Here is a 19,830-nt window from a genome sequence, read left to right on the forward strand (position 1 = left end):
CTGCTAGTCAGTTTGGTGAGTGAGCAGTCGTGAGACATGATGATGAATTCGTCAAATGCAATCAGTCAACTTTTGGGATGCTATGTTGACAATGCACTTTTTATTTCCACCTCATGCCAATTTACATTAAACAAGTATTCCCTTTAAACCTTGATGACTGTGGGAAACTCAAGCAAACTTAACAATTCAATTTCCATGAAAATGTGTTGTATCTGAATGCTGGGATATCCAGCCTACATAAAATTAAGAATGCTACAGGCATATGCTATAAGCAAGCATTTGTGGTTCTAGCTCTATTTAAAGTGTAGAAATTCAGCACATTTTTTAATTAGACATATCTAAGGCATTAGAACAGAAAGATCTCTGCAGCATTATTCATTACCTTCAATTAATGCTTTCAACAAGATGAGGTCAAGATTAGCTGTGCCTTGCAATTTAACACAAGAGAAACTGGCTAGAAATTAGTACAGTGTGAACAACAAACATGCTGACACGCCTTGACTAAAATAGCACGAGCAAAATAACCATCTTTCTTTCTCAAAGTCTCAAAGTTCTGCAACTGGCTGAGATTTAACACATAAACCAGCACTGAGAGTTTTATTCCACTGTTGGTCTCCATCTAAATTACAAACAACACATTGACCATTCTTCCGGCAAATTGTAACAGTGTTTTGTCAAAGAACAAAGACAAGGCAGGGATTTCTTTCTTTGAAAATAGATTTCCACCAATAAAGTATACCAGCAATTCTGGAGAGAGAGTGTCTGTATCTGTGTATTTATTGTGGGAGTTGGCCTTGATCGCATTTGGCATGGCAGCTAATATTCCAGGTCACAGTGCTACAGAGTGGGGTGCGGTGAATGTAGCATTTGTGTGCTGTGTGACTGAGTGCCTCTGGACATATGCTTATGAGTGTGTTTATCTTGTGTTTCCAGTCTGGAACAAAACCCATATTCTAATCCAAATCCACTACAGGCAATAACAAAGACAGCTCAAAATCTGCCCTATAGCATGAGAAATGGGAACATGAACACACAAGCTTATATAAGCGTTATCTCTCATCGCAGACCTGCAACCAATGTGGAATCGGCAGCGAACACCGTGTTAGCAGAATTTGAATCCCTCCCTCTCTCACCACTGAGCAGCCATGTGAAAAGTAAAAGGTGTATGACAGTGCATATAACATCTTTCAAATAGAAACATGTGTCAGTCTCTAACATCAGAACAAGAAATATTCAGAAAAGGGCTTAAGGAGTAATACCATACAACAGAATTAGTATTTTATAAAATTTTGCATTGCACTGTTATTCTATTTACAGTAGACTAAAATAAATAATGATGCCTTTGAGAGAGAAAAAAAATAATAGCAGTACTACACTGTATTTCTACAGTACAATACAGTATGTGTTCTTGCTGTAATGAAGAGTCATGTCATTGTACTTGGAAAGGCAAGAAATTGAATTCAGGTAATGCTGGGGAATTTATGCAGTTAGATTACAATGTAATAACACAGTAATTAAGTGTAAGTTAGCGGAGGAATTTGTTACTTTGTAATAAAGACTTGTGATTGAGGTGTAAGTGAAAGTATTCATTTTGCATAATGATTATTATATGATTATATCATTATCCATCCATTTCATTCTACTTATCCAATTCAGGGTGATAGAGGAGCTGAAGCCCATCCCAGGTGTTACTGGACATGAGACAGGGTACATACTGGTCGCCATCTATTGCATGGTTGACACACAGAGACTGACAACCATTGATACTTGCACATTCACAACTAACACCATTTTAGACTCTCCAGTTAACCTAACATGAATGCTGCTGGAGTTAGGTAGCCTGGAGTAGCCAGAGAGATCCCATACAAAACACAGGGAAAAGATTCAAACTCAACATAAAAAGGACCCAAAGACTAAACTAAACAGGTTCATATTTACTTCTTAAATTTAGTTGATCAGAAATATATAGCAGGATAAAATGATAACGACCTGGTAATTACAAATGCCCCACACTTATCTAGCTTACAGTTTTCAGGACTGACAGCCTTAGCATCCACAGCACACCTCTTTTGTGACTGAATACACACAGCAGCTCTGATAATAATTTAATTATACACAGGAAGGCCAGGGGTTAATCATTGTATTACATATACAAACGCAGTGAAAATCATTATTGAGAACACCAACACACACACATTCAAATGTCAGAGGTTAACTTATTGCACTAGAGGGATTAGTCCATTTATCACTGTCCTATAACTGCAGATGGAGAGCAGTCTCCACCCTCTGGGATGGAGAAGATCTCATCCACAGGCTGCCAGCTAACATTTGCACAACAGCTGGAACAGCTGCCTCAAGGTGGAACCATTGAACAAGACACTTGCCACTCCCAAATGATAGAGTGGAGACAGGTTATGTTTACTTTCCCCTTGTGAATAAATTCTGTTTCCTATGAATTTTCAAATACACCATCTGGACTGACACTATTGTAGGGTTTTCCTCAAGAGTAACCAACTTTGAGAGCCAATAACAGTTTTTGTAATTTTAATTCCTTTTGAAAGCAATTAACAATTTTGTGTGACCCATATTTTAAGCATGTTTTTCCTTTTTTTTAATATTGGCAGATTTGCACAGGATTGAGAGCACAGAACTCTGAAATTAACACAAATCACAGAGGGACCCAGAACAACAGCGGTCTCATGTGAATAGGGATCTGGGCTCCATTTTCCCCTAAAAACAAAAGCATCAGGCACGGGCCAAATGTTTTGTATTATTACCCTCATCTGTCAGTGCCTTTGTAAAACATTCTATTAGTGACAGCTCGCGTGAACATATGAATATATACTAAAGACTGAAATGAAAAATTTTGGATTCAGGCTTTTCTTCTGCAAACTTTGAGAATGACGACTTTTCTGTTGAAACTGGCAAACAGATGACCAGCTTACTGGAAAAACACACACACACACGCACACGCACACACGCACACACTATGTATGTCTTTACATACTCATGACAAACAAGCATATCCAGACAGTGCATCAGCGCAGATATAATTGATTAATGATGCAGTGGATTTATCATCAGCACCTTCATCTCCTATCCAATCATCCTGGCTATACAGCACGCTGTTTGGTTGCCATGGTGACAACATGTTTGGGTAACCAACAGGGGTGGAGAAGATTGCTTCCAGACCAATAATGTGTGTGTGTGTGCATGCATGTGTGCGCGTGTGTGTGTCTTTGAGTTTGTCATGACAAGTGAGTGCATTTTAGAAAAAGGCCACATACTTAACATACACTCAACATTTTGTCATTCCCAGGCTGTTTAAAAAAAACTGCAGTTTTGTCAGTGGGGCTGGTAATATTAGACACCGGGAGCTGGAAGTTTGTAAAAGTAGAGAAGCCCTCATAAGGACACAGAGGGCAGAATGTGTAACAGCGGCTAAAGTCACGACCAGGCTACCAAGCTACTAAGTGACCCACTTAGCGTTTTGCACTCTGTTTTCCTTTGCTGTCTGGTCAAGTTTAGATACCAAATCTTACTTGGTTAGGTTTGGGAACATGGTTTGGTTTAAGGCCCGTTCAAAATCGACCCTGCATTTTGAAAGATTGTAGCTAAAGGGTGCATTCAATATATATGACAAGTACCAACCTTGTGTGAATCTCTGAGACACCAGCAGGTTTTACAAAACTGTAGTATTTGACACCCTGAGGATGAGGACGGGCTCCCGCACTACACTGATTTGTGTGCACATGTGTGAGAGGGACTTTGATAGCCTACACTGTTTGTAGTAACTAGTGCCTCTTTGCCTCTTCCTTTATAATATAATATAAAATAAAGCTGATGTGAACAAAGGTGTGTGACAGTCACATATCAAATGTACAGTTTATGGTTTTCATATAAACATGTGCAAACTCATTGAAGTCGTGCACTCTATAGTCTTTTAGCTTCACCTAACCAAACACTAACATTAGCCAAGTGTCAAAAAGAAGACTCCACTCCCCTTTCCAAAGTCATATTAGTCCCCACAGGTATAGGGAAAGCACAGCACACACTCACTCAGACAGAGGTGGTATCACACTTGCATGGCAGCATTCACAAATGTATCACACTAGCACACTTTCACGCCCATGCATGAGCACACTAAATTTCAGCTGCAGGAATACAAAAATTCACACACACATGCAGATAAGCTCAGGCACACACATTACTCCAGGGAATACAATGTGTGTATTTCCACAGAGACGTCCTCCATCTGACTTTGCTAAAGCGTATGATAAACTAAGGGAACATCTGAGCAGCTGTGATCTCTACCCCACTGCTTCTCCAACACTCCACCACTCCTCCTTTTCCCTCTTTATTCCTTCCACGTTTCACCTCATAGCCTTTCGTACATAGGATTTCTGTCCATGCTGGTATAACATCAGAACTCATCATGAAATAGCCAAACAGATAAAACAACAAACTAAACAGACAAAGAATTGCTCAAAAACAACTGACCTGAGTCACATAAACTACAAACACATACCTTTGGCACTGGGTGACCTCAATGTACCAAAATAGAATCTCCCCCTCACTTTTCCTTTGTGGTGATCCAAGATACTCCTGTTTGGTTTCATTTTCCACAATGATTTTGTAGGTTCTAGTCTCTGGTGCTCATTGAGTTTGGACAGTTTGACAATAGTAGAGAAGACACTTAGTTACCATATCGGAAACAGAACAAGGGAGACATCTATCTCTTTTTTTTGCCTTACAAATATGAGTAATTGCTCTAAGCTTTAACTTTTCACCATCTAATTGGATCACCATGAGGGTACAAATTAAATATGTCTTAAAGTCTATGCAGCTCAGTGGTCTTTTGATTTTCTATCCAGTTACAGATGTGTGTTTAGTCTAAAATATATTTATATTATAGAGCATGTATGTGACACTAGCATAGCATTTTCCCTAGCCTCACACATCAACATCCCCCATACATCCACACAGGAAGTCGTAGAGCACAACAGGCATTAGCGCGGGTTACTCCCTTCTCCTCAGCAACCTGCCTTAGCGACGTATTTGGATTGGAAAATTTGAGGAACCACCACTTTATTTTAAGTTTGAGGGGGAAAGTTCTACTGCTCTGTTGGTGCGTGTGTGTGTGTGTGTGTGTGTTTGTGTGTGTGTGTGTGTGTGTGTGTGTGTGTGTGTGAAATGGACAGCTGGAAAAAGGAGGGCAGAGGACAACCAAGTCCAAATAACATCACCATGATGGAACAAGCCCGCATGTTTATCTCTGTTTGTGTCGAAAGTTGTGAATAAAACCCTAATCACTTCAAGTGCTTTTAAAGAAAACGACATAGCTGAGTGTTTACAGCCAACATGTGTTTGTTCGTGTGCAGGTTTGCCTGCCTATCTTTTGCCCAAACTGTTTAAAAGTGAGTTTGGAAAAGTAGGAGTTGACTGTGGTGTCTGCGTGTGCATGTGCTTGTGTGTAAAGAACTAGCTTTTGAGACTGTGAACTGGTTTGTTTGTGTGGAACAGATTGCTGGTGGGTGGACTTTGGTCACAGACTAAACAAAAGAGGCAAGTGTGTGTGTTTGTGTGTGTGTATAAGTGTACGTGATATGTATCAGCTTGTATGTATGTGTGTGCATTTATTTTAGTTTGAGCTAATTTCACTTTTGCATTAAGAGTCATTATGTAACATACAGAGAAGAAGTCTATATATTGATGTCTGCACTTGCATAAATTAGAATTTGGCAGTACTTTTATAAGGAAGAGTATTGGTGATGCCACTTTACACAAGAAAGGAGGTCTGTGTTGGTGTGTAGTGTCTGCATGCAGTGTTTTTATAAGACAAAGCTGATAATGGTGCTGGCCTCTGTGGGAAACTACAACAATAAGCTGACAGCGATCAGCCATGCCTTCTCTAATAAGACCCACTCTGCTCACTAATACGTGTAATCCAGAGTGCATAGAGGCTAATGGATACAAAAAAGGTTACACAAACACACCTGCGATAAGGTTGCAATTAGTTCCTTGTATACTATAGGGTTTCCAGTTCATCTGACTGCCTATCTGCCCATCTGACTATATGACGTTTTTGTTTTAACGTTATTTATTACTGGCTAAGAAAAAGAGCTTCTCATTTAACGTGTTCACTGATGCTTTTGATTACACAGTTGTGCCATGTATATACTGTTAGCCTGCAGGTCACAGATGTAATCTGCACGTTTTGTTATTTGCAGTTTTCATTCAAGTTGTTTATCTGCATTTTCGGAGAAGCTTACTTGCCGTGAAACATTTAGCCTGTTTCTCAGTGTGGTCTTCTGAAAATAAGTGGTTGTAATTCTAGATGAGAGTTGTGACATACAAAGGAAAAAAATCCTGGCTTGAGTATGACTGGCTTGTTGGTTATAGCCAATCCCTCAAATGCTTAGAGGAAGAGTTTATCAAAAAGATTATCATTCCTTTGAAAACTTTTACATCTTCCAGAGTCAGCTAGAACTGTGTAGGTGTGTGTGTGTGTGTGTGTTTGTATTTGCGTCAGACCCTCCTCCCCTTGTGTCATTTAAGCTACTTTCTATCATCACCGGGAGTTTCCCTGTCTTCTCTCTATTTCTCTCCACACTCTGTTTGGCTATCTCACTCCCCCTTCATTCCTATCTGCAGTATATCTTGCTGGCCAAATAAGGAACTGGGAAAATCCACGGGACTCCCTGATACACACACACACACACACACACACACACACACACACACACACACACACACACACACACACACACACACACACACACACACACACACACACACAGATGTTTTTAAAGAGCTTACATCTGATTAAAAAAACATGTACGTACTAGTGTGTTTATATATGTGTATATTTATTTATCTTACTGGGATGGAAATCTGTTTGCGTTTTGCAATGTTGAAATGTGCTTCCCTTTACGTAATGTAAATCCTTACAGTTATGGGTACAGACAGCTCTAGCGTAAGAATTTCCCAGAAATGAGAGCATTTAAAGATACTGCCCACTACACTGATGGAAATGAAACGGTGTCTGGGTGTGTGCGCATGTGTGTCACCTATATCCAACTATTTCTTTACTTTTCAATAGGTGTTTTTTTTCTAAAACCAGATGGAGAAGAAGACAGAGAGAGAGAGAGAGTGAAAGAAAGTGAGAAAATGGGCACGATATGGAGAAACTAACTAATGTTACCTTTAACCATTCCAGTCAGAATTAAGTACGAGATTACTTTAAGATGCTGAGTTCAGCAAAGTACTAAACGCACTCACATGCACATGCACATACACACAAACTGCAAATTATAAATGCAATTAGACTGATAACATAGTTAAAGTGAAGCATAGGAGAAGGAGTGACAGATGGGTGGCCACAGAACAGTAAAATGTAAATATAGGGCATACATCATGCTAAGTATCTAGGAACAAACCATACATAATGAGATAGGATACAGAGACAGCCACACAGCATGTGTATGTGTGTATGTGAGTGAGTTAGATGGAAGCAAAAAAAGAGCAGGAGAGGATATGAATGCTAATCAGCTGATGCGGCCAAACAGGCTGCAGTGCTCCATCGTTTCCAGGGCTTTATGAGCTTTAAGCTGCATGCTGGGATCAGCACTGATGGAGAGTGACGCAGAGTAAAGTGGACTGAAGAGCCTCTGCAGCCACAAGCCACAGTTGCGGCAGTGAAAACATCTCCCTTCAACCAACTGTGCCTTGATGACTGCCTGCAGTACAAGGAGCATTTGTTTAGCCCATAGTTAGCAAGCCCGTGCTCTGAGCCTCAAATCTATCATAGGCTTTTTTAAAATGTTGTAACAATTATTTAAACCTCTCATGTTCTAACTTCAAGTCTAACTTGTAACATAATTGTATTATTATGAACAACTTATAGCAACATACACAGTATGTCAGTTTGAGCAGATGTATATTGCTAACTGAAATGGTACGCTAGCTTGAAAAAGCAATGCAAAAATGTAAAAAGGGGAGGTCTAAAAGGTGTAAAATGCAATGATCCAGCCAAAGGCTAAGAAACATTCTTGCATCATATTCTAGCTTCAATGCATTATATCTGTGGAGGCTTTATTAAAGAAGGTTCAAGGGAACTGATATGGTGCATCGGTGTAATCTGAAGATGATGGAATAGGTAAAATATTTAGCGATTGAAAATCTTCATATTCATTTAAAACAGCAGGAAAACACAAGTTTATCTTTTCATTGCTCTCGCCCAATCTCCCAGAGTGACACAGCCTTGCAGAGTTTCAGTACATTCAAAGTTTAGTTTTTTTAAATTTTTTATATATATATTTTTTTTTAAGTCAGATGTGAAAACCTTCACCTACACTGACACAGCAGCACTTGTCGTGGGGGATCTCATTCCTTATCTATTTCCTCACACAACAAGACACAGGTGTCAAAACACTGGGCTGATGATTTCACTGGGGAAAGTGAATGTTTTCATGAAAAGACTGAATAGAGATCGTTTCATTTTCTTTGGTGTCATGTTTCACTTCATGGTCCCTCTGCTTCTCCCTCTGTGTTTCTTTCTTACCTACAAGATCAGCATATTTGAAAGTTTGCCGTGGATATTTTTTATTTAATGATTTTTTAAAGGAGCATTTAAACCCAGGATTTAGATTAATTTAAGCTAGTAGCTTAGCTAATAAGATCCAACGTCACATCCAGTTTCAATAGAACAAGACTGAAGAGGTAAAAATAACAAATTGAAGGCTCCAAAACAGGTATGGTTAAGCTCGCTTTCAATTGATCCTCTTTAGAATAGTTACAATATTTAGAAAGTTCAAGGAAAATTATGTATTTTCATGTGGTTCAGACTGATTAAACTCAATACATCTGCTAGTTCTATAGCTATCTTATTCACTTGTTTTACACCTTTACATTATAAAAAAACCCCTCTAAGGACAGAAAGCATCACCACAACACCCTCACAGCATAAAGATATGGACTTCTAATATTGATGTACATCGCTGCCACAAGGGAATCTAATCACAATCCGATCTTTATGGAAAAAGTGAAAAAAACAAATCAGATCACTTCACATTCACATTTATACATTGCATATGTAATATGCAATGAAGATGTCAGGTGTTACACATTCTCTGCCTTTAAATGCTCTCCCTTTAACACATTTATCACACAGGAGAATATAGCTTGTATAACCAGGTGCTTTATATTCTCCTCTGTGATTACATATTAATGGCTGTCCAACATGGTTTAAGGTTGTTAGTGATAAAAGGCTAATTCCATCTGTGGTGCATGGGTAGAGGATTACACCTCCTTTTCTCGCTCTCTCGCAATTATGCCTTTCATGATTCACTCTCTCTTGAGCTTGTGTATTCAAACAGCAACATTTTACTCTTCAGTATTCATTTTACTCTTATTTCCTTCCATTTCACCACTGTGCCTGTTTGACACACGTGGCTATGGTAAATATGTTTACCACAGAATTACTGATTTTCTTTCTGTTTCCATTCACGTTATCCTCAGATACACAATCGATCAGTCAGTGAGATAGGGGATGTATTTAGTGTGTGTATGGAAGGACGTTCAGACAAATATTCTGCAGACTAGAAGAGAGCAGTGACAACCCTGGGGTACAAATAACACATTTCTGCAATACACACTATGTCAAAAGAATCAAACTCATTTTATGAAGTGGTGTACAGGCAGTATAAGCCTATATATTTACTGATCTGTGATGCATATTTATCTAAAAGTGAATTTAAGCTGTTCAAAGTTAAACTGATCTCTGTTATGCTGCTTGACAACATTTTGCTGCTGTCCACTGCACTGAGACCTGAAACAGTGATTTAAAAAAAGAAACAATCTGTTTGAACCTGTAAGCTTTGACAAGATGAATGACATTGGCATGTATAGAGACTGCAGGATCCACTACTTCATATTAGAGAAACTATAAACATAACCTAGTCTAGCAAACGTTCCCAAACAGCAACCTCCAGGGCAGAAAAATGAAGCTAACATGAATATGCCAAAAGAGAGTGAATCCCGATGGGAAAATGCTTAACTTGAGAACAGAAATAAACATGCCTGGAAAAGTTTTGGGTCTCTAGAGCTAATCTCCCGCTTCAGTCCAGCTTTATAAAACCGATTTAAATTACATATTAAAGCTTTAAGTTTTTCTGAAAAATGATATGGCTTTTAGAATGATTAAATTACTATTTAATAGTAATTTTAAAATTACTATTTACTAGTAGAAGCCTGCTCACAAGTTCTGTTCACTGAAATACTAATATTTTATTTGTAGACTTCGATATCTGTGTGTGTGACGATGCAGCCATACAGTCTATGAATGCATCATTCTTAAGCCTGCTAAATAAAGCTGATAATTCCACCTTCTCATTCAAATATGGTCACTTCTGGTTCAAAATGCAGCTCTGCAAACAGGTATGGTGTCTATGCCTATCTTTTATCTACAGTCTGTGGAATTAGCTCCATCCACTATGCTTTTAACAAAGTTTATTACTACCAAAATATTTCTTTCTTCAACTGATCCTATTTTTCATGTGCCTACCACAATTTAACTTGTTGTCCTTGAATTTAATTCAATAATAAGGTTTTCCCAGTATATAATTCCTGGGCCTTAATAGAGAATTTTAAACTATTAATTAGAAATTAAGTGTTGATTGAAAGATGATTACATGAAACAAGCCTCCTTGATTTAATAATCTTTTATTACTACCCTGTAGAGATTTTGGACGTGATGGCAATATTATAAAAACAATTATTTCGATAGCGATGTCACTGATTAGCATTTCCTGTCTGAAGCAGATATTTTGTAAAACATTGTACATGCTTGGGTCTAATTTGCTACCAGGAAACAGCATGCACTGGTTGCTGATGTTGAGGCTGACCGCACAAAAGACAGCAGGGGTAAAGCAAATGGCAGCGCTATTCACAGGGCTGGAAACCACACAGTATGCTTCACTGTCTTTCTGTTAACGGCTTGCCCTGTGCCATTTTCCTTTACAAACTTCTGAGGCAGAAAAAAAACTCTTTTCTTTTTCCCCCCGTTGACATTTCCCCTCGTTTCTCAGATCTGCAAAACCTCTTCCGTTCCTTCTTTTCCTCACCTACCTCTTCTTGTTGTCTTATTAAGTTTAGCAGTGGCACACTATTCAAGTTGGCAATAACTGCCTCTTTTTCTGCCACTTACACGCAGACTCCAAATCTCTTTCATTTCCACTCCAATTTTCAAATGAATTTTACTGGCATGAAGTGAAGAGGCCCATTCACCTCCCCTCTTCACCACCTCTCTGTTTCTGAGTCCACTTCAGAAAGCTTTATTGGCATGATTCAATGACAATGACTCTTTCACTCCCTTTTCCCAATTTCTTTGTTTCCCTCTTTGTCAATTGAAACTGCTTTTTTGGCACGCCTCAAGATAACACTTGCAAAGACAGACCCAAGTGTATAAACTTCAAAAAAAAAAAAGATGCTACGCTGATTTGAATGTCATTTATTTTACTGCTTTCTTGTTTTTGTGTCATATCTTTGCTTCCTACACTTGTTACTGTGATGCTTTTATTTTGCTTTTGCCTTCTTTGTTGCTTTGTCTCTCCTGGCACTTTTAAGTATTATTACAGGAGTGAATCTATCTAGATTTAAAACCTGCTGTTTAATTAAAAGACAACAATTAGTAGGAGCCAATTTTCAGTTCCAATTTACACAGTGTGATAATATAGGTTGAATTGTGTAAACAGGTATGGCATAGCTTATACAGCAGTTGCCCAGCTCTACTCTGAACTTTTCTTAAATATCTAAAAATTGCACTGAGATGCCCAGGGGCATGACATGATATTCACTGAGAGAGAAAGAGAGAAGAATTGTGATATAAAAAATGTCAATTTTTTATTATGTGGACATTCATTTCCGAACCGTTTAAAAAAAGATAGTTTGATGAGTCTAGGCTTGGCCCCCACATTTAAATATTTTCTGGCATGGAAATAGTTGGTAGAAATATCCAACAACTCCTTATAAGGTTGTGTGTACATGTTTGAATGTATACAACTGTCAGCATGGAACCTGGAGTTTCGGGTCACAGAGAAGACAGTCAGGGAAAATTTACAGTCAGATCTCGCCTCTCCTCTCTCCTCCGCTCCTTCTGTTTCTGTTCTTTCCCTTTTTAACCAAACATGGTTGACTTGTGTTGATGGGAAATGGTCAAGTTAACTTAATTTAACGGCAAAAAAAGTATGGCTTTGATTCTTTTTTTTTAAAAAGAGAAGAAATAATTTAAATGCTCTGGTTTAAATTTCTCCTCCACTTTTAATATAATTACATATGCAAAACAGGACAAACTGCATGTAAAAAATTGATGTTACAAATGTGTAAATAGCAAAGTGTGCCTACACAGAAATGCTGTTAGTGATCATTCATCACAAAATGTGCCACAAACTAATAAGTTTAATTTACGAATGTGGTTTTACAACTTTGTTCTTCAACCGGAGGCGACCCCTGGTTGAGGTCCACTTGTATAAAATTCTGAATCAATAAACACTTTCCTAATGAGATCATGGTCTCAGATGCTTTAGGTCTAATGAAATACAATGTAAATTTGTAATCTATACTTGTCAATGTTAAAAGAAGCATAATGCAGGGTCAGAAAAATCACAGCGATTCCATTTTAAAGACAAACCATCTCCTACTGAAGGAGAAGTAAACAAAAAAAATGTTTTTCCATGTTATATTTTGGCCTTTAAGGTAGGTCTACCTTTCTTCTTGTCATCACTTCACTCTTGTTTGAGCTGTAGGAGTCTAATCTTAGTCTGTAACAGATAGTGCGGAGGTCAGTAATTTGTTAAGAGTCTGATAGAAATGTTGTGTGAATTTTTTTAGCTCTTTGATGCGGTCAGATGAGGTCAAATGTATCTCTTCTGCCGTGGAAGCTTAGCTGACCGACCGCAGTTGTCATGCACACACGCACGCACGCACACACACACGCACACACACACACCAACAACAACAACAACATAACACAAAACCAAAGCAGACACACACTCGACCTTGAGCTAGTCTTCACAAGTGTATCTGGGAAACTGCATGTGCATTTTGCTTTCATTCACACAGACACACACATAGACTTGAGCACTGTGGCAATCTGATACAGCAAACATGTCAGGCACTTGGCAACAGGCAGGCGTAAATGCGTGCACATGCGCACACTGCTTCATCTTCAGGACATAAACAGATAGCTGACCCATATACAATCTTTGAGAGCACACACACACACACACACACAATGAGATTGACAAGGATGTAAGTATGTCAGTCTCCCCTGCATTACAACAGCATCATAAGATAAATTAAGTGAGCTATAAACCGATGAGTGTCATCTGCTGCATGACTGATATAACATATTTCAAAAGACAACATTAAAGTGAAAAAGAAACTGAGTGAAAAATTGATAGGAGCCTGTTAAATAGACAAGATAAGATGGTAACACTGTGACTGACGTGAACAGAACTTAGCATGCTAAGAGGGCTCCTCAAGGACCGCTGGGCTGCAGGAGTTTAATCTTGGAGAGGTAATTTGCACACAAACAATTAATATTTGTGTCTGTTCAGTGTGCACTCTCCAGGAACAGTACACAGCTTTCTAGGACACAAAAAACAGAGTAAAGACTTTTCAGTCCAAGAAAGTAAACTTAAAAAACTATGATGAAAAGTTTCCTGTTACATTAAAATCCGCGCATGAGGAAGAGTGCGTGTTAAACTTAATTGGGAATTCATAATAAGTCACTTTATAAGCCCTACATGACTGAATCAATATGCTGGACTATGATTAACATGCTGCCAAAGCTGGCATGCAAAATACCACGAGCCTTATCTATTGCTCATCTGGAGGACAGATTTAGAGCATGAGGGAGATGAAGAAGATGAGAGGAGACGTTTAGTAATTTATTGGTAATCACCTACCTCTGCTATCTAGGATGTGCACACAATAGAAATCTTGATGTGAAAAGGGACAACTTCTCGCTGATCAACGTCTGTCTATCGTACATCTTTTGCCTTCATAGCTTGTCTGATTAAGATTAAGTATAACATTAAGTTTCAAACCAGGTCACAAACTTCAGATACCGCCCTCAGCCTGCACAGCATTTAAGAAATCAGTCTGTCAGCCACACAAATCACCAAATTCACTTTTTAGCTTAAAATATGCCGAGCAAAATCTGATTCATGTTCCTGCTCTTCCCGGTTCTTGGTGCACATAGATCATCTATTTCCTCCACACTGTAAAAACACAGGTGATATCGGAGGGAAGAACAGGAACTGCTGGTCTGATTTCTATAGATGGCACTGAGAAGAGAATAATTGTGTTAGCTAATTACTTATTGTAAATATTGTCTTGATCAGTTTACCGGTAGTGGAGACTTGATTCATATTAAATCAAATCAGACGAAAGGTCAATTATGAAACTGGACCCATATATCAGCTTGGAATTCTCAGTGATAATTGCAGGATGAACGTAATGTTTGACTCTCTGGGACTAAGAGAAAGAATGGAATTGAAGACAATCATATTTGCACACACAATCCAGATTACAATCGCCTCTAAACAAAATAAACCCCTCACCTAATTTTCTATTTTGCCTCCTACTAAATGAGAAGGGAGCTGAAAGAGGGATGGCGCTGTCATTATCTTGAGATAGATGGATATTTAAGATTAAAGCTCCTAGCATCAGTTTTCGTTTTTCCTCATTTTGTCTTGCTATTGAGATGGTTTCATCCTCCTTTGTCACAAATAAACCTAAATGCTGAAAATATTTTTATTTGCTTTTCGCCTTTAAAAATCAGAATCCAACACAGTTTTAACAAAATTCAGTAATTGCAGGCACATTTAATATTTTATCAGCATCCTGGAGTCCAGCAGGGAAAGAATTAAAGCCTATGCAAAACACCACAAAGAAAGCTATCGTCATAGCAACATATATACACCCTAAAAGCAAGGTATTTGGGTTAAATTGTTAGAACAAACAAGCATTCTTTACCAGATCGAAATGTTTTGCATTCTGTTCACCATTGTCTGTCCTTTGGCTTAAACCTGTTACACAAACAGGAAGAGTTTGCCTCACTCAATCCACAGACACACATGCAGATGACCCCACTCAGCTCCCAATGTTGTTTCCCTTGAGACTCAACTGAGTGTAGCACTGCCGGAAACATGACATAGACTATAGATAGTGTGCTACAGATGGCTTACAAAATAACAACAATAAATTAATAGAATGGAATAGAATAGGTAAACAAAACATAGAAACTAAAAGGGGGTTTAAAAGGAACTTTATTGCCACTACAAGCTTTGCTCCAATAATATTAGGTGTTTACGCCAATTAAAAAAAATAATTTGTAGCATTTTCCTTCATGCATGCTTTTGTTGTCATAAATTCCAAGACTCTCAAACATGACATTTAAAATTAGAATAATTTATTCAGCACGTTCTTTACAAAAGCACAAAGTCATCCATGCGCACAAAGGAAATTTCAACTTTCATGGACTAATTATTGCTTAGCAAACAACTCATTTTAATATTGCTATAATAACATTTTAAACAAATGTTTAAAAGTCGTTGCACTGGTACTCCAAAGGCAAGAAACTGTGTCATTGTAATTATATAACAAAACATGTGGGGAGGAAACGCAACCTGAATCAGTGTAGTTCAGGACACATGTAACATTTACAATATAAAAGAAAACACACACACCTACATGGTGAGAAATCTTTTATGACTTGGCTTTTTCAAATTATAGATTGTTAGACAACAAGTCCAAGCAAGCAAATGGAAATGAAAAGGTTCATGCTGAATATCTTAGGTGGTTCAGTCACTAGTTCAGGTGGTATCTTTGTTCAGTGGTCAATACATATACTGCATATACTGACCTAAACAATTAACACCCCTCCAGAGAGTGATTTTGGGTTCAAAATTCACAAAGGTCAAAGGTTAAATATTGATTGATTGTTACTAGGGCTGCTCAATTAATCGAATTTTAATCACGATCACGATCTGGGCTTTCAACGATCATTAAAAATGACTGAGCCGATTATTAGCACCTCCCTCGTGCTTTACTCTCGCGCTGCTCCGTGTGGCAAATCGAGCGCACCTCTCTGCATTTCGAACACGTGTCACAACAATTAAGAGGACCCGAGGGAAGCTCGGAAAGCTAAGCAGAAGTTATTTGGAGGAGAGTGACTGCCATTGGTTGAAAAGAGAGGTAAAAAAAAAAAAAAAAAACTTCAGTGGTGTGGAAACATTATGGGTTCGCGGGGTCAGACATGGATCAAGTAGACACAGTGTGTAAACTTTGCTACGGTGTAGTAGCTGCACCACAGAGCAACACTGCAAAGTTCACTAAACATAGATGTTTACATTTTCATTTATTTCTTATACTGCAAACATTTGCACTGTTATCAGTATTTGCACACTATTTTATATTATTTTTTAAAGTCATTATTCAATACATTGTTATTGTTAACCCTTTAAAGCCGGTTAGAGCAGCACGCTCTGTTTTGTGTAACTATTTTTAAATCCCTGTAGAACCTGAACCATGTAAGCTAGCGCAATAATATTTTTTGCATATGAAACCAGAGGAGTTGTACTTACATCTTATGCTATCAGCTTGTCCTAGGTCACGGCTTCCTTCCACATATAGCTTTGCAAAAATTGCATAAAAAGCGCTTGCAGGAACAAAAACATAATATTCCAGAAACACGCTTTGCCGATCCGATCAGCTGTTGGTAACACTTCAAAAAGACATCAACGCGAACTATCGCATGCCCGCCATTTCCTGCCTGAAACCGGAAGTGACGTCATTTTCGCAGAAAATGTAGTTTTTACTTGTAGGCCTTAAAAGCCAAGTCATGTTTGACTTTTCTGAATAATTTCTGGGATGCTTAGAACTTGAATTGCACTGCTGGAAATAGTTTATTTTGATGCACACACTGTTTTCTTTGCAAATTTGCATCATAGGATTGTTTTTCGTTTTTCCTGCAGTATATAAAAATTGTTGTATCTCCAAAATAAAACTATGAAGACACTCAAAATAAATTTCCTTTTGTAGTAAACTATTTTTTAAACTTTTTTGTATTTAAAGTTTTGAGGGATAAACCTCTTAAATTTCTCTAAGTAGAAATATATGTAAAAAAAAAACAAAAACGATTTTAAATTTTTTTGTAGTTTATTGCACTTTTTTGCAATTAATGTAGTTACTATGGACTTAATATATACATATTATTAAAATATGGGCTATAACAGTTGTACTGGTGTATAGCAACTTGAAATGCTCCCACAAATGGCACTATAGCATGTAAAAAAATAATATAAGCTCTGGCGGACTTGGTTCTATGGTAGGTCTTAAAGGGTTAAATAAATATCATCAAATAATCGAGATCTCAATTTCCGTGAAAATAATCGCGATTATCATTTTTGCCATAATTAAGCAGCCCTAGTTCAAAATTCACAAAGGTCAAAGGTTAAATATTGATTCACTGTTACTATTGCACTTTTTCACAGTTATAACTAACCAGACAAGGACTGTTGTTTCCAACAATTGCACATATGTGTGTTAGAAAGTATATAGGCCTTTAAGTGTGCATGATTTGTATACATGAGGTCTAACTCTAGTGCATTTGACTGTTTCCTATTCTTAGATCACTCTGTTAAGACTGCTTGCTCAGCATAAAACAAAGATGGTCAATAAAAATAAAAGTGAATTCCAGCTTGAAGCTTGGGCTCACTAAAGGTCAGTCCTGACAACCAGTTTATTCCTCTGCACCTGCCTCAGCTAATAGATTAAGCTCTTGTATCGATCGGGGAAAGTTCTATTGATTAGAGTGGCTGAGCTTTCCTAAGCAGGCAGAGCAGTTTGATAAATGATCCGAAAATAAAATAAAATCTTAGTTACTGACTTTCATCAGTCCCGGCTCCAAAAACATATTTGTAAAGGTCACAAGGAATCTGATGTAAATCCACCAAAGTAACTTGCAAAAAAATATATCAACTTCATTTTCAGCTTTTTATTTTTCACCATAGCCATACTGTTAGCTTGATATTCTTTTGAAGTCAATCCGCACCCTAAAATTACATTAAATTCAATGAAAAGGAGAGTATTCGACTGCCATTCTGAAGCTGAAATTATTTGCTCAAGGGCACATCAGTGGGATGGATGCTGTAAGACACAGGTCATGTCATTGCAATACATTTTTCCAAATGCACTTATGCAACTGTGATTCAGTCATACAGGACAGATCTGAGGATAAACGGATGATAAAAACTATATGATGGGATTAATCTGACCCCATTTTAGGCCAGTGTAGGTTCTCAGTCATCCAGGTCATGGTAATCTGAGGATCTTGAAAAGTTTCTTGAAGATGTTTCACTTCTCATCTGAGAAGATTCTGCAGTTCTAAGAACAAATGGTGGAGAGCCCAAAATTCATTAAATTCATGTTTGTTTGTTTTTTCTTCAGATTTCCCCTCACTGGGAGTCTAAATAGGAAACTAAAACATGTTTAGGTAATGAACCAAACCCAGCTTAATTGCTTTGTATTCTGTCTAATTTTTTAATTACATTTTCATTTTGTATGTTTTCCTAAATTATATATATTGTCATAACATTACTGTTTGTAATGTTTACAAAACAATTTGACTTGCTTTTTTTCTTTAAATGAAATAAAACTTTGTACAACTTCCACAATAGTTGCCTAAGTTTCTTACTGACTTTTGTGTTGGACTCCCGGGAAGTGTTCCCACCAAAACAAGCACAAAACTTTGCATGCAAGACTAACTAACATCATCGTTATGCCACAGTGACGGGCGCATGTTGACAAAGCAATCCTTCCTTTCCTGATGTTACCGGACACATGTCAATCACACCGGCCTGGCAGAGGGGTCACACTCACCCACACACAGTGCCAGTCATCGGGACCTGCTGTCTCGGACCATTACTTGCTACTAAAGGTATGAGTGACATCCACTGCAAACTGCACTCACTGTCATACAAATGTGCAAAATACACTGGAGATGGCACATGCACCTTTACATATTTCAAAAATATTTATTGTCAGAATTTTAAAATGTGACTTACATATACTTTAAGGTATTCAGTGGTGCTTTGTTATATGAAACCCGACTGAAAGAAGTGCTTCAAATCAGATTTTAGAAATCTATTTATTAAATGTATACCTCCTTTCACAACTAAGGGAAATATTGGGGAATTAAGTTGGAACATTGACAGCGTGGCACACAGCAGGAAACGCTGCAGCCATATTCTCTCTATTAGATTTACCCTGTTTGGTTTTGGGGAAAGTACTGACTGAGCAGAGCAAGCAGGAGGCAGGACACAGGTTGTCCACACACTCACTGAATTCACAGGAGTATTAGCTGTGCCATTCACACATCTGTGCACATTGGTGCATTAAATGGGCCTTGTACTAAGAGGCTGACAGGTTGAAGGCCCTTTTAATGTCTGATTTAAGTGCATTGGACATTTGCGTTCTCACACAGCTGCATAGGGTAATGTCTTTGAGTTCAGGGCTCAAGTGCATATGCCTTAAGTGTCTTAAGTCGCCACATATCCTGAGATTTGCCTTTTGTGTTTTATTTACTTGGAATTATGGTATTTTGTCTATTTGTATTTGTTAAGCTTGAAGATTGCACAAATTAAAATATAATAATTTATAATAGTGCTAGAAGCAGAGACTAAGAAAAAAGAGATTGAGTCGCTGTGATTATGTGTAGGATGTATGTACACAGTGATTATGTAATGTGAATGTGCGTGTGCGTAT

General features: G+C 37.9%; 1 protein-coding gene across 3 annotated transcripts in view; it reads right to left on the minus strand.

The window, feature by feature from the left end:
• The window catches only part of slc8a1b (solute carrier family 8 member 1b), a 134,752-nt gene that overhangs the window by 44,619 nt on the left and 70,303 nt on the right, over positions 1-19,830 (minus strand). The window lies entirely within an intron of this gene.

The sequence above is a fragment of the Neolamprologus brichardi genome, chromosome 13, assembly GCF_056152115.1.
Source record: "Neolamprologus brichardi isolate AB-2024 chromosome 13, ASM5615211v1, whole genome shotgun sequence".
Lineage (NCBI taxonomy): Eukaryota > Metazoa > Chordata > Actinopteri > Cichliformes > Cichlidae > Neolamprologus > Neolamprologus brichardi.